This window comes from Cryptomeria japonica, chromosome 7 (assembly GCF_030272615.1).
Source record: "Cryptomeria japonica chromosome 7, Sugi_1.0, whole genome shotgun sequence".
In the NCBI taxonomy this organism is placed as follows: Eukaryota; Viridiplantae; Streptophyta; class Pinopsida; order Cupressales; family Cupressaceae; genus Cryptomeria; species Cryptomeria japonica.
In genome coordinates this window covers 395,012,292-395,029,667 of record NC_081411.1, presented here as the reverse complement: position 1 = coordinate 395,029,667, position 17,376 = coordinate 395,012,292, and positions in this window count along the sequence as shown.

Sequence of the window (17,376 nt, the reverse complement as noted above, 5' to 3'; positions counted from 1 at the left end):
GTATACATCATAACATTCAAAATTTATACTTCTCCCCCTTTGCCAACAATGACAAAAGTATTGTAGACTAACCCCTGTTTCATTAAAATAATAAGTGTTTATGACAGTAAAGAGTAAAACTTGTCAAAAACTGATTTAAAGTCCTGAAAAAATTGCTTCATGGATAAGGACCATGAGTCAAGTAGGGAGGTAGCCACCTCTTTCTTTGTCTACATTTGGGAGACCTATTTTTCCATGGCATCTATCATGCTTATCTCTTGAGTGACCGTTAGGGCATCAAGATTTAGGTAGCATTTTTGGAGAATTTGCAGACTTGGCAGTAGGACCAGTTGAAGTTCCTATAGATTTCATGTCCAGTTGCTTATCTCTGCCTCTAGTCTTGCAGACTATAGTTGAAGCCGGTGAACAGTTTGTCCATATGTGGAAAAGCAATCATATGGCATCTTGAAGGTGCTAATAAATGACTGCATATTAGATTGCAGTTTGTTCTTTTGAGTGAGCACATCATCATAGAATAAATGAGGTTGGCAAATCTTGCTGAGTAGAAGATTTCCCTCATTCATTGCATCTCTAATGGCCTTTTGTGCCTTCTAGAGATCAGACTGGAGCTCTGTTAGCTTTTTCACCAGGGCAGTGTCCAGAGCCTTTTGATGTACCTTCTTGGCATTTGCTTTTGCAACCTCTTCCAGGCTTTGTACATAGTCATCTACAACTGTGCATAGGAGCTTCAATTGTGCAAGTGAGGAATCGATATTGGGAAGGTTCGTACTGGGTATCAAACTGGTAAGTGTTTCCACTGCAGTTTGGATAACATCTTCCTCCTTTTTCCTCCTTAGAGCATCCAATCGCTCTTGAGCAAGCTTAATGCTCTACAACAACTCTGACTCATTTGCAAACTAGAGGTCAATAGGATTGGTAATTGTAGCCAGTTTAGCTTGACTATTGGTTGCCATTGGAGTCTCCACCTATGTGCTCTTTTCCGCTGCTTCCTTGTCCTTGGCTTTTTGCTGGTCTTCTTGAGCCTTCCTCTGCTCCTCTTCTTCTTGTCTCTTCTCTTCATCTTTTCGCTTCTTCTCTTCTTCATCCTTCTTCTTCTCCTCTTCCTTCTTCTTCTTCTCCTCTTCCTTCTTCCTCTTTCTGCTTCTCCTCTTCTTTCTTTTCCTCTTCCTTCTTCTTCCTCTTTTCCTCTTCCTGTTTCTTCTCTTCCTCTTTTCGCTTCTCCTCTTCTTTCTTTTCCTCTTCCTTCTTCCTCTCTTCCTCTTGTTTCTTGTTTTCCTCTTCTTTTCTCTTCTTCTCCTCTTATTTTCTTTTATCCTCTTCCTCTTTCTTCTTTTTCTCCTCTTTTCTCTTATCCTCTTCCTCTTTCTTCTTTTCCTCTTCTTTTCTCTTATCCTCTGCATCTGCCTGTTTCTTCTTTTCAACTTCCTGTTGCCTCTTTTCTTCTTCTTCTTTCTTTTTCTGTCCTGTTCCTTTTGATGGTGCATCCTGAGTAACATTTTCACCATCTAAGGCATCTACATCAATGGGGTCCATTTGTTCTGTGACTGGTTCTTCTTCACTGTTATACACCTCATCCAGTTTGCCCATTTCTGGTTCTCGCTCTGGTTTTCTGTTGGCTTCAGCCACTTGATGCATCTTAAGAGCTTCTTGAGCACAAGTATGTGTATCTTTGATCACTTCATTAACCTTTCCTTCCAGTAATAGGAGTCTTCTTCATCTCATGAAGAAGAGGCCATTGTATTTATTCATAACTTCAAAAAGTTCTGAATTTGATACATTAGGAAAATGTTGAGCAAATATTTCCTCCCTCATTCCTATTCCTTTTCTATGGCAATGCACCATTTATTGTCTAAAGAATTATACAAAGAATTTGGTGTCTCAGATCTAATTTTTGAAGGCAACCGATCATTAACACATAAATACTTAATGATTTCCTGTTCAACTGCTTCCTTTTCATCATCATTGAAATCATCAAAACAATCAATTAAATCATTCAACACTTTTCTCCTAATATTCTTTATAGTTCTTTGACAATGTGTCAAAGGTTTGTAAGAAGAAATTTCAATATTTACTAGTGCAGATGATGCTAGTTCATTCTTTGTCTTTTTCTTTGTTTGCCTAGTCTTCTTCTTAAGCGGTTCTTCTGACACAGTTTCTTCTAAGTCAGGTGTATTGCTTTTTGTCTTCCACTTCCTCTCGATAACTTTTGTAGGTGCCACTTCCAGTTTCTTCTTAACTGGTGACCACTTGGTCACTTTAGGATTGGCTGCAGTAACCGGTGCTGATGCTGAAAGCACTGCCTTTCCTTTCTTTTCTAAGGGTTCTGCAACTGGTGTAACCCTTTCCAAGTAAGTTCCAGTTCTCTTTGCCTTAGGATCAAGGGGTGAGGTGAATAGGGTAGAAGCCTACCCATCCAACATATCATTCATTACCTCATAGCCCATAGGCTCCACTTCTTCCTGCCTAGGCTCAACGGCCTCCATTATGCATTCATCCACTTTGATGGTGAAGTAGATGTCTTCCTCATAGTTTTTGACTATGTCACCAGATATCCTTATCCTTTGGCTCATCTTGCATCTGAACTCATCAAAGTATTTTTTCAGTGCTTCCGGATAGCCAGTTCCAACCACTTGTAGACTTTCCTTGATTTGTTTTGTTACCATTTGGTCGACAGACCACTAAATATCACCTACTCTTGGAAAGTAGCCTTGAAAGTAAAAGAACAACCCAACCAGTAGTTGTCCAAACTTGAATCTCAGTGCATTGTCCTATTTGATTGACTTAAGATTCAACATAAGTTGTCTTTGCATACAGGTGCATAGATCAAATGATGCATCCTCCTTGATCATCCTGTAAGCGGCATTTACCGCTGCAACAAAGACATAATTAATTTTGTTGGCAGAGAATGACTGGTAGCCTATCACCATGCATGCATACTTGACTAGATCGTCCTTGATTAAGTTGACGGTCATACCACACGAGTCGCTCACTGAACTGGTGAGCTTGGACATTTCAGTCTTGCTGACCTTCCTTAGGGCTAGCACTTCCCCTATATTGCAGAAACTGGTGATGACATGAATCACTTCCGATGTGATATCATGCATCCGCTCTAGGTACATCTTGTCACCATGTACCCTGATTAGAATAATGAGAATGTGATCATCCAAAAATTTTTCAAGAAAGTAAGCTACATTTTGGAGTTTCTCCTTTTCTAAAATGCTGAATTCCAGTTTAATCTTCTTATCCTTTCCACAGAATAGGCTCAGCTGGGAATGGATCACAAGAGACCCTAGATCTTTGATTTTGCAGTCTATGTAATTAGAAATCCCTTCTTCTACTATAACACCAACCAGTACTTGAGATAGGGCATTATATTTTAACTTTCTCTTAATGAATTCCATAGAATCAATAGTTGCACTAGAACTATCATGAGATGTGGAAGCCATGATAAATGAAAGAATTATGAAAAATACCTTCAGAGATTGAAATTTAGGGCTTCGCAATTTGAACTTCGCTTGACACTCCTTTGATTGCAGAGATACCGCTTTGCGTTCTACACTCCTCCAACAGATGTTTGCTTCAGATTCTTCTTCGGGAATTTGAAAAATTCTTTGATTCGTAGTGTAAATCGCTTTTCCTTCGCTCTGCACTTGAAAAACTTCTTCGCTCAAAAAAAAATGAGAAGTGAGAAATAATTTCAAAATTCCTTTTAAACAGGTTCTCTACCTACCATAATAAATGCTCCAATATTAGGGCGTAAACCTTAATTTGCCTTTTACTATTTCCGATCTTCTGCCGACTGACAGGTATCTCATACTGGTTAAGGTCTTTTATCGGTGTGAATTGGGGGTTCGAAGTATTTCGCCGTTTGCTCCCCCTAATCTTTTGTGATGCTTAGTTTGCTAGTTCTGTGGGTTCCACACTAGGTGCAGAAACTAGTTCTTCTTGCAACACTCCTGGTTTCTTTTTCCAGGTTTTGTTCATATCCACTTGAACCATTTCAATATCAATCTTTCCTTTCGGAGAGATCGGTTTGTCATCCGATATATTCTTTCTTGTTTTGCAGAATCTGGCAATGTGACCCGGTTTGTTGCAATGATTGCAAACCAGTCTAGGTGCTCTCCAAGGTCCATTATTCATGTTACCATTCTTCCTCCTGGATGTTGCAGCAGTGTGACCATGAGCATGACAAATCAAATAGTTTACTCTCCATCCGGTTGCCACTTGATAGCCACCGCTTCCTGATTGATGATTAAAGGTATTAAACCGGTTGTGATTCCGGTTCACAAAAGGTTCCGGACCAACTCCTTGAGTCCTCTGAAGATATCTTCTAGTGTTGTTCATAATAGACCTGCATTCAGATGCTCTATGCCCAAACTTGTTGCATGCATAACAATTACCATTGAACTTATTGGGTCTAGGTACATTGTTTATAAAGTAAGGAAAATTATTGTTGGCTTTGCTCCTACACACATTAGCAGTATGTCCTTCTTTAAGACAGTTAAAGCAAACAGGTTTGAACTTTTTCTTACCTTTACCTTTGAATGTCGGTTGCTTCTTTGATGCTTCAGCATTTTCACCAGAGGTCTCACCTTACTCATGATTGGAGTAACCAAGTCCATCAGTATTCTTGACAGGTGAAGAGGGGAAAATAGATTTGAAGGTCAAATGATCAAAACATAATGAAATAAACATGCAGAATGCTAAAATATCATTAAAAGACCATTTCACCTTGTTATTTTACCTTCTCCTTCGGAATGAGCTTGATGAAGTGAAGGAGCCTCTTGATAATACTCCACTTGATGTGCTCCTTTGATTGCTGGATGTGGATGGCTCTCCAATGTTGTACACAAATGGAATGGATTTGAAAAATGATAAGGATGAGATGATCAAGTTGCCAAGATGATTTCCTGGGCTCAAAAGGGCAGCATAAGCTTACTGGATTTCAAGATGTTTTGAATGAAGGGATGAAGCCCTATTTTATAGGAAGAGGAGAGGAAAATGGATGGCTAGGATGAATTCAAGATGAAGGGCTAAGATTTACTTGTGAGCTCACACAAGCTCCAAGAGAGGGTGTGGAGACCAAGAAATATGCCTTAAAGGCATTTCGTATCTCCACACTCCACAAGATGCATTGGAGGAATTAAAAATTCTCCAAAAAAGGATATCATGGGGATTGGAGGAATAAAAAGGAATTAAAAATTCCTTGGGAGAGGGGATACCTAGAGGAATGTGTGATTTCAAAAATCTTACATTCACCTAGGAAAAGAGCATTTAAAGCTAGTGGCTAGATGAAAAGGACAAAGAGTTGACTTTGTGGCTAATCATGATGATTAACCATTAACGACTCATTAGGAGGGGGATTAGAGGAAATGTTAGGTGGGATAAATATTTGTAGGAGAATTTGACTAGGAGAGAGAATGAGTGGAGGGAATAAAAAATTAGAAGAATAATGTTAAGTGAGTTTAGGGAGTTTCTAGAAGAATGAATTAAGAAGATGATTTGTAGGAATCATGTAGGTTAACTAATTAATTTAAATTAATTAGCTAAGAGGAAGATTTGTGAGGATTTGATTTTTTTTTAGAAGAATAAAGAAAGGGATTGATTTATTAAATAAATCAATCATATGCTATAGTGACAATATTAATTATATTTAATTAATATTGAGAGGAATTTGAATTAACATAATTAATTAATTAATTATGCGAGGAATTAAAAATAATTAAAATAATTATTTTTAAGTGTCTACAACAGGTTTGGCCGATTTAAGCTTTTGCTCTAGCTTAACAGTACTCTTGTTGAACTTAGCAAGTATTTCCTTTGACTCAGAGAGTTCTTTGGAAATAGCAGCATTTTATTCCCTCAAATTTGCATTCTCAGAGATGGCTATGTTCAGTTCTCCTTGCATGTCTTCCTGTTCCACTTTGCTCGCATGGAGTTGAGCAGTTAGGGCACTAATTTCTTCCTTCAGCTTGGAGATTTCATGATCTTTGTCTTTTGCCAGATCTTTAGCTTTCCTCTGGTTCTCAAGCTCTTGGCACATTCAAATAGTCAGTCCTTCTAACTCCTTTCTCAAGTTTGAATTGGATTCATTCAGCTTTTCTACTTCTTGAATCAGGGCTTCCATGTTCGCTTCATCAGAAGAACTATTTTCAGATAGCTCCATCATTTTTTCAGCATGTTCTCTCCTTTTTGCCTGAGAGGCCTTATATTTGACCATAAGATCATCATAGGCTTGCTCAGACTGAGTGAGCTGATGAGTAAGTTCCCTCATCGTGTACTTCCCCATATCTCTTTCCAAGTGGTTAGACTTATAGAAAGGTTGGCTCTGATACCAATTGATGAATACTAAGAGGGGGGGGGTGAATTAGTATGCCAAAAATCACTGTACTTAAATACTTTACTAGTCTAGCAGTAAACCGGTAAAACAATTTAGCGGACAAATCAGTTACCACACATGTAAACCAAATAGAAAATAATGCATTCACCCACAGAAGCACAAACACCATAACACAAGAGATTTTGACATGAAAACCCAAATGGGAAAAACCACGGTGAGATGGAACTCACAAGTAACTATCTGCAGAATAGGAACCAGACCGGTTAAGGTCATACAATCTTTACCAGAACAGATCTTTTTAGGAATCTCAATCTCTGTTAGGAGATAAGTCCGATTAAAGAGTACCTTGCTAGAGGGTTTTAGATCCACAGATATGAACCACCTTGTTAGAGGATTTACAAAAGGCTTTTGGGCCTACCCGGTTAAGGGCTTCAAACTTGTCGAAGATGTGAGTAATCAACAAGTGAGTGATCTAGAAAATAACACAGATTTCTTGGTTAGATCCTTGATAGCTCATTCCTAATGCATTCCAGCATTACTTCAGTCTTCAACACATTCACACTCTGCTTTCTCTCATAGACTTGAACTTCTCTTCTATGATCTCTCTTACAAAAATAAAACTCTTCAACCACCTTAAACCCTAGCAACAACCTAAAACCCTAGACATGATGTCCTTATAAAGGAATCTAATTTCATGTCAGTCCAATAGGATTACAATACAATTTCCTAGGTTCAATGCATCTAGACATATTCTGTAACATGACACAAAAAGCATTGTTAAAGTGTCGGCACTGCCATACAATCGGTGGATGGTAACTCATCACAGAGTATTACTGATTCAAACAGAATACTGATTTAAGAAAAATACCGGTTGCTGGTTAGACAAAATGAAGACTAGGAAATATGAGTTGTGCCACTTCATTCCTTCATACCGCTTGAGATCCTCAAGCCGCTTGGGGTCTTCATATCGCTTCAGATTGGTAAACACTTTCTGCAAAACATCAATAGTCTAAAGACTATAATACATCATACCGGATGGAACAAATACCGGTTGAGCTTTAACTTATACATACAAAAAGTGATCTCATAGCAAGTGTGTGTCCATCAGTGACAATCACAACATAATCATAAAAAATGCCAACATGCTAGTGAGTAATAGAATAATTGCTAGTATAATGAAAGAGAGAATTGATAAACGAACATGCTAGATGAAATGATAGAAATGATTCAAAAAAATATATTTGATTGATGAGAGAATGATGAGGAGAAAGAATCAGCAAAACTAAGATCAGAAAATGAAATGAAAATGATCGATGACTATGGATACACAAATTTGTCTACCTTTATTCATAGTGCAATATATATTCATCATTGAGCCTTATTATGTAACAATGGAGATTTGCACACTAGGGTATACGGAACCAAGGTGTAAATGATATCTCATTGCATAAACAAACACGTTGCAGACAAGGAGTGAATCCTTGATTCTGGGTCTAATGCTAAGGGTTGAGGTATGTGCGATAGTAACATGCATAACTATCCATGATATTTTGCATGATATATTTGTCGAATGAGCATACCAACACAGACACCCTAGACACCATTAACCCAGAACCTCATTAGTTCACACCAAAAAAACCAAACAAACAAAAGGATCATACCCATCCTAGCTCCTCTAGTTACTTGTGGACATCTTTGAGTAGCATAGAAACATGACATGTTGCCAAATGATTAAAGATAAATACTAACTAGAACAAAATTCAGCAGCCATACTGATCTATGCATTTTCTTTGATTGTTTTATGTGATGGTTGATAATGTCTGATCTCAAGAAATACATACTTTGTTTAAGACTGACATGTTTGATTTTGAGTGTATCCTCTTCTGTTTAGATGATATGATGATCACTTGATATGATTGGTCGATACGATTGATAAGAAAAATTGATCAGATTGTTTGTAGATGTTTCTTAGATAGTTGTATCCTTTGATAACTTCATGTGAAGCATTTGCTGGATATCTGGTAGGGTGTTTGATTCTTGCAAGACATTTTATTGCAATTTTTTTTATTGATTTTGATTTTTTTAATTTTTAGTTCTTTTTCAAGAGTTTTTTCGATGTTTTTGTGCTTTTTTCTCTATAATATTTGAATGTTTTTGATTAATTTTTCAAGATCATATTTAAATGTTTTTGGTTGATTTTTTTAGGATCGTATTTGAATGTTTTCTATTGATTTTTTCAAGACTTTATCTTAATGTTTTTGGTACTTTTTCAGCTATTCCCCTAGTATGCAACCCTGTTATGATATGATGATCTATAGAGTGCACGTGGAAACAATGAATTTTTTTATATGAAACTATGCTATGCAATATGATGTGCAAGATGAAAATGCATTTCTTATTTGGACAATGATGATTGTCTGTGTTTATCATTGTGTTATACATTGATTGTTTTGAAGGTATACAATATTTCAGAGATAGACATTCATTCGATTGTCAAGAAACCTTGGAAAACCCACCTTAACACACTGAGTGACTAAGATTTGTAAATGGACACATGAAAAAAATGTTGACCAATCCTTCAAAGGTTTGGTCTTCTTTTGCCTATGTGTGTGCAATTGAGTTTATTTTGACTCTTATGTTCATTGTAGACCCTTAGAATCCTATATGACTAGATACGCAAGTTATTCTAACTTAAAAAGAATCTTGGATAGAGCCTTGTTGTCAGTAAGACATCCATATCCCCGATGAGGTTATCACTCTAATCTCTCAAATATTGCTTCATTTCTAGCTAGGCATCCATAGCCTCGATGGAGTTACTTGCATGTTCTCAAGCCAAGAATTTTGATATTGCATTTTTGTTTTTCTCTTCCCGATATTTATTTTCTTGCACATGATTTTATTTTGATATTTCTTTTTCTCTTATCACTTATTCTTTTGTGCATTGTAACATAAGTGATGAAACTCACATGGGTCTGAGAATTATAGTGGCACTTAATAGGATTTTGGATTTTTCACTAGCCACATCTTCACCTAAGAAACCGTAATGACTTAGGGAAATTGATTAAGTGTGTGAGATATAGTAATAAGAATATGCTAGTATCAAGATACAATAAGTGATTCTCTTTCCAGATTGAGTGTGCATCCCAACCAAAAGATAATTTTAAAGAGGAACAACCTTGGATTTTCAAGCATTTCATGAATATATATCTAGGAAATGGACTTAACATAAGATTGAGTATGGGAAAGTGTGTGACAAAATGAAACAAACGTCTATTTCATAGATGAAGGATTTATGCAAAGGATTGAATGGGAGGGATGAAAGAATAAAAAGAATGGTATTGGATAATAGATAGGATGTTGGAAGATTTGTGCAAGTACGGATGGAAATGTCTTCAAGATCAACATTGGCACACACCTTGAGGGTTGGTGGAGTAATGGAGGAAAAGTGGATTTTGGATTTTGAGATTTTGAGGAGTAGATGTGGAATTTTGGACATAAGGAACCAAAATTTATAAAATAGGTGATGGAAGAATATTTTTGGAAAGTGGGAGATGTTTAGATGGATGATTGAAATAATCTTTTGCAATAGCAAGTTTGGATACCAATTTTGATTTTTCTTTCAGATGCAATATTTTTCTTATGGAAACCCATGTTGATTTTGATTTTTTTCCTTTCTAGTTCTTTGGAATGCATTTCTTCTATAAGAGATTTTGGAATCCACATAGTTTTTTATTTTTCATTTTTCTTAAAGGGATTTTGTGGCCTTTTGGATCTTGCTTTTTTCTTTTGGATCAGATTTTTCTTTGATTTGACATATCTTTTAGATTGGACATGTAGATCTTTGGATGTATGTGGATTTTTGGACTTATGAGTTTTATTCTTGGCATCCAAATTGCTTCCAAAAGGGATAGGATTCATGGATAGATAGGAATTATATAGAGGTAGTTTGGATGGGTTGATGTACCTTTAGATGGTTGGAAGGTGTTCAAAGATGTGTGTCTTATTTGATCTTGATTAATGATAGGAAAATTGAATTGTGAGATAGGGATCATATGAATAATGGATGTAGGAATGTAGGGTCCTAAGATGGATGGAAGGGAAGAAGGCTTTGATTTTGGAATAAAAGTACCCAAAATGGATTTGAAGGATGAAGGGGAGGTTTATGTTGGGATTAGAAGAAGGGGCACTTTGATTTTGATATGGAAGAGGATCATGAAGTAGAGATCCTCGAATGAAAATGGAGGAACCCATTTGATAAGTAAGTGATTCACTAACAACTTGGGTACATGCAACAAGATCTGGTTGAAGATGAGGAGGATTATGACATGTAGGTGAAGGGAATATTTGATCTTGACTTGGAATAGGATCATTGGAGTTTGTGCTTGGCTCTTGATTTTGAATTGGTTCATTGAAGGGTATGGAAGGGATATCATGATCTTGCTTAGGAGGTGGGTGTTGAATGGGTCTTGGAAGGACACTTTTATCTTGAGATGAAAGGGGGTCATTGTGAATGGAATAAAAAAGGATGAGGGTATCTTCATAAGATTCTTGGTAGGTGAGATCTTGATAAAAAATTGGATTAGATGAAAAGGTTCGTTCTAGATATTGATTTATTTTAGGACTCATTTCTTGTGACTTTGGATTATCCTATTGATATGAGGTAGGAATTCAGATATGTATGGAGGATTCTTGGAAAGATTCAACACTTTGGCATGATGAGAGTGGATTTTGAATGGGATTTTTTTAGAGTTGGTCTTGACATTTTTTTTTTAATTTTGATATTTTGGATGATAATGCAACTAAAATGCACCTATGGTTTTGGATTTTTTTTTGGAACTTAAGATGACTCTAAAAAGATGAACTAGATGCACCTATAGACTCTGAGAACTTGATTGATGACAAGGTTTGAAATGATTCAGACTTGACAATTGTTGATTGACCGTGGAGGCATTGGTTTCAACAATAGATGTAGGACTATGAAAGACAAAAATGGAGGCTGTGTAAGGACTATATGAATGATGTACTTGGTGGAACTTGGACTCGATGTTAATTGCAAAATGAGTACTATGCAATGACTATGTAAGAACTATGTAATATAAGGATGTAAATAAGGACTATGCAAGGACCATGTAAAGACTATGTAAGGACTTATGCAATATGAGGATGTAAATGAGGACATAAATGAGAACTATGTAAGGAATTATGCAATATGAGGATGCAAATGAGGAATATGTAAGGACTTATGCAATATGAGGATGCAAATGAGGACTATGTAAGGACTATGCAGGGACCTATGCAATAAAATAAATGAGGACTACATAGGGACTATGTAAGACCTATGGACTCTAGGTAAACCTATGATCCCAAGTAGTAGGATGTTTCTGCTGTGAATATTTTAGACCTTGTTTATAATGTTTGTGTTTCAGATGGATTGGTTGACGTAACTTGGTTTGAGTGACGAGTTCTTCTAATTTTGAGAACATAGTTTGAAGATAAGTACGGCCATATGAATTTTATTCTTTCACTCTGAGAATCAGAGTTACACAAGGAAGGGCTTGAAATAGCCCAATATCAAAATTGACTTAATAGTGGTTCAACACGTGACTGATACATAAAAAAACACAACAATAAATCCCGGGTGATCCCATAATAAGAGGTTACACTTTTTGGCCAACTTTGACACTGAAAGCAACATTTTGCATCAAATCTTTACTTTCTAAAACCTATAGCAGTTAAATCATAATGAATTTGAAGATGAAGTAAACTACTAATTTATGGGATTATTCATATAGATTCTAAATTTATTTTTTAATAAATAGTTATAAATTAATTGTCCATATTGTTATGTAACTTTTAATAACTCAATATTTACATTAATGAACAAAATTTAGAAGTGACATTTATTTGGTCATAAATAACATTTTTTATAGCAAGCAGAAAATTCTAATTTTTGAAATATAGATTTGCCACACCAATATCTAGTGAATGAATATTTTTTCATAATTTTTTATTACATATATTTATTTTTAGTTAATTTTTGAAGACAAAGTAATTGTAATTTGGATAGAGTTGTATTCCGCAATGCATATTTTTTTCTATGCATTTGAATTAACTTATTCTTTTTGTCTTGAAATGATGATATCAATACCTAGGGAAAATATATTTTTTACATTTTTTTTATATTTTTACATTTTTCCACATGTGTGAAACACAATCCTTAATGTTAAATGAAAAACCTATATTGATAAGAAATAAAACATAAATATATTAATAAAATTAAATCTATTAAAAATTATACTATTTGGAAAGCTTATAATAAGGACTAAATACTTTAAAAAATAAAACTCATAAATGAATTCATTTGACCCCCCAAAATCTACTGTAAAAGTAGTTTTCTATCAAGATTTTGATAACTGCGAAGGAGACTCGATTGGAGGTATGTTTAGAAGTAGAGAGGTTCTATCCAAGAAATTTTGATATAAGAGCCTTTGATCTAATTCTCCTCAATGAATTACTTCAAATGGGACTTATTTAAGCTTAAATCATTATATTTTCTAAGAAATGTATGATTTCAACAAAACTCAGGATGTACCAAAAAGTGTAACCCAATATTGTGGGCACCCACCTAGGATGGATATTTGAAACCATTCATTGAGGTCCTTACGAAATACCAAAACAAAATGGATAGATAGAGAATTTGGCAGCACTAGCTCCACTCCACGACACACACTTCTTGGGCATGCCAGTTTCTCTTACCCAAAAGATGTGGAGATCTTATCTTTGGGGGATTTATGTCTCATTAAGCAAGGTACATGAAGGGTATCTAGGGGTACAATATGCACTCCCAAAATCATGAATGTAAGGATTTGGGATACTCCAAGCACAAAAAGTTATTTTTCCTTAAGATATTGAAATATGTGAGTTAATCTAATGATAAGCTAGGTGCATGTCCTTTTTAAAACCCAAAATTGAGGTGTGAGATACACATGTTCATGTCAATTTTAAGCACCAAATCCAAACATGAGTTCATACATGTCAATTTAAACACCAAATCCAAAAGTGAGTTCATGCATGTTGATTTTATGCACCAAATCCAAAAGTGAATTTATGCATGTCAATTTTAAGAACCAATTATGAATTGTGAATTTAAAAACAAGAGAGATCCTACAGTTACACAAGTGAATAATTTAATGAAAGTCTTTAATAGATCGAATCATCTCTGTTACCCTTGCGACATGTTGCGAACAAACCATTAGTAGTAGAAATCAAAATTACAACATAAATAATTTTATTTTTTTTGCTAAAAATAGAAATTTCCTAAAAAACCTTTTTTTAAAAAAAACTTTCTAAAAATAGAAATTTGCTAAAAATGGGAAGTTGCTCAAAATAGAAACCTGCCAAAAACATAAACCTGCCAAAACTCAAAACCTACCAAAAACAAAAACCTGCTAAAAACAAAAACCTGTCAAAAAAAGAAACCTGCCAAAACTAGAAACCTGTCATAAATATAAAACTTCCAAAAATTCATAAATCATCATTGTATAACTATAATTAAATAGGAAATCATGAATCATATTCTAGCTATGAATTTCAATAAATATCAATGAAAGTAAGCAAATATGACAATAAGGATGTAAAATAATCAAGTAAAACTCCCAATCCCATAGATGCAATTTGCTTCCATTGTCCTTCTCTTATTTGAGTGATGTTGGCTCTCAGATATTGCATTGCTAATTGGTAAAATGACACAAAGATTCAAAGTTCATGATTGTTAAAAATGAAGAATTGATGCCGAATTTATAGATTTTTGGGTGAGATTGATTAAGAGGTGGAACTCAAGTGAGCTAAAAAGTTAATTGATAGTTTAATGGATAATTGAGAGGTGAAACTCAATTGATTGAATTGATAAATGAATAGATTGAATAGATAATTGAGTTAACTGATTGATGACATGTTAGAAAAAACACTGTTTGGAAGATAGAGAAAGAATGATTGAATAGCTAACTGATTGATGACAAAGAAAGCTTTATTTAGAAAAAGATAATTAGAAGATAGAAAAAGAATGATTGGAGAGAATTGAGAAAATTATTTAATTAATCAATTAATTATTAATTTAGCATGTGATGTAGGATATTTTAATTTGAAATTCAATTTAATTTACATGTGATTGAACTTGATTTAGATTTTCAATTTAATCTTTGCATGAGAATTGAATTTTGATTTTAAAATTGAATTTGATCTTTCAATTCATGATAACTTGATTTAGACATTCAATTTTGATTTTTGAAATAATGAAATTCAAATGCACATGTATTTGAAATTAGATGAAATTTGAATTAGGGGAAATTCAAATTCAAATTTTAATTAGAAGAATAAATAAAATTAGACGAAATTGGAATTTGGGGAATTTGTTATTGAAGAATAAGTTAGTTGATTAAATAATTTAAAGAAGTTATTTAATTATTTAGAAATTGAATTTAATTAAATAATAAAGATTATTCAAATAAAGTTATTAAATCACAATTAATTAAATAATAAATATTTAATTAATATTAGGAAATGGTTAAATGATTGATTGATGAAGATAGAAATAGAAATTGAAGAATTAATAAGATGGTGATATGATGATTGAATTAATTCAGAAGAATAAGATTAATTATCTTAATTAGATAATTCTTTAAATATTAGGAAATGGTTAAATGATTGATTGATGAAGATAGAAATAGAAATTGAAGAATTAATAAGATGTTGATATGATGATTGAATTAATTCAAAAGAATAAGATTAATTATCTTAATTAGATAATTAAAGAATTATTTAACTAATAAACAACAATAATTATCATATTAGCAATGAGACATTTTTAGGTGTCATAAGGGGCTTTGCATCATATTTATTATAAATATCTTTTAGTATCCAAGAGTTTACATGCCACGGGTCTAAAGTCCAAAGTCATTTTGGAGAGAAAAAAAAGAAAAAAAGGAAAATTGAATGTCAACATTGCAAACCCAAGTTTGAATGCATAACTTAAAGGGTGAAGACTTGAGTCAAGATAAAGGAAACTCATATTTTTCTAATCTTCAAACCCTACATATATGTTTCAAGCCCTTTCATGGCTGCCAAATTTTTTTTAGGATAACTAACAACAACAACTTCTTGTGTATAAAGAACAAATGGCATTTGAGGGAGAAAGCCACATGTTGTAACAACAGCGATATGAGGGAGGAAGTTTTGCTTGTTCACTAGAGCAACATGTTACCATCAAGGAGGTAGAGCCTTCACTAAACCCGCAAAGCCCTTGTAGATTTGATATGCTTTGATGTATTCATTATATTGGTGGCTACAGATCCATCCTTGTTTTCCTTAAGAAACCCCTCAATTCTCATTTGGAGTAATTATTGTTTTTGAAACGTATTCATTTTCTATGCAAATATTGTTTTGATTGTAAAGATGAATGCAATCAAAGTAATTTTGAGGAGTTCATAAAAACCTTTGTGCATCTAGAGTCCTAGTCCTAAGACAAAGATGTCATCAAGAATGTAGTCATTCATTGCCAAAGATTTAGCAAAGGTAGTAAGGGTTGAGGTGTTGGAATCAAGGAACACTGAGGTGGGGGGGGGATGTGAATCAGTATCTTGCCACCTTTAATTTTAACTTGATCTTTCAACCACTTAATGTATTTAATCAAAATAAAGATGCAAGAACGCAACACAAGAAACCACAACACCATAACACCAAGATTTTTATACGTGGAAACCTGGTTAAGGGAAAAACCATGGTGGGGATGAGACCCACAAGATGAGTATACTCAAATATAAAGTTTTACAATGAGAATGCACATGCATTTAGGCACACTGCCTAGAGCTCACTGCTCAAGAAAGAGAGGCTCACTGCCTACAAATAAATTACAATAGATATTTGAAGTACACATGAACTAAATAATATTTTTTACAAATGCCTGATTATAGTTCCAGTTAAGAACATTTTACAAACATTTCCATACTCTACCTTAGACTTCTCTGATTCACTATTCTACAATAACCCAAAGCACAAATCGCTAACCTGTGCACATGAAACTATGCACAATCGATCACCAATGCCTTTCGCATACCCACAGATATCCAAAATTATTATAATAATTGATCATATATCAATAACAAGAAATTAATTCATCTGCATGTCGTCTCAAGAAAACTTAAAATAGAATTAAATGTGTACACATTGTCAACCAAATCTGATCTCAGATACTAGTGTAGATCAAAATAATTGATCACACATTACCAAATTTTCCAAACAAGACACTTCAATTACAAAATCAATCACCAAAATCATTATGGATAATCCACATAAGGATTATCCATGCAAGTCTATTGCTATGCACTGCTAAGACAAAAACTAGTACATAGAAGCTTCTAACACACACAAAAATTATCACCAGAGGCTAAAAATTTGGAATAAGGTAATCCAAACATCCAAAAACCTTCCTTGAAATCCACAACACAAGATATCAACTTGAAAAGAAATACAAATCAAAATACTGAACTCTATCAGATGCTCTATTCTAGGCTTGTCGGACTTGAACCAGTCTACAATTTGACTTTCGGTATGAGAAAATCACACAGTGTGGATGCTATTACTAACTTGGAGTTCTATCAATGCCAACACCAGATGACCTATGTAGTGTCTCTTTCCAACAATCTCGGCCTTTGGCATTGATGGCAATACTTGGTGAAAAAATGGTTGTGTCAGAATCAGTACCAACATATGAACACATTGCAAAACTCAAAAAATCAAAATTTCAAAACTCTGAAAGCTCACCCTGAGATGATTATGACATTTTCACTAGCCTACACTCCCCCTTTGATTTCAATGGAAAAGGTAAGGATCCACATGCCAAAATTCATACAAAAACTCTATATACAGTAGCATATGTACACATAGACCTTACTATCTGTAACGTCATAAATTGTACGCACTTTCTAAAAGCGGTACAATTTAACACCTAGTTTAGCACCCGCCTTGGCACAGTTGCATTT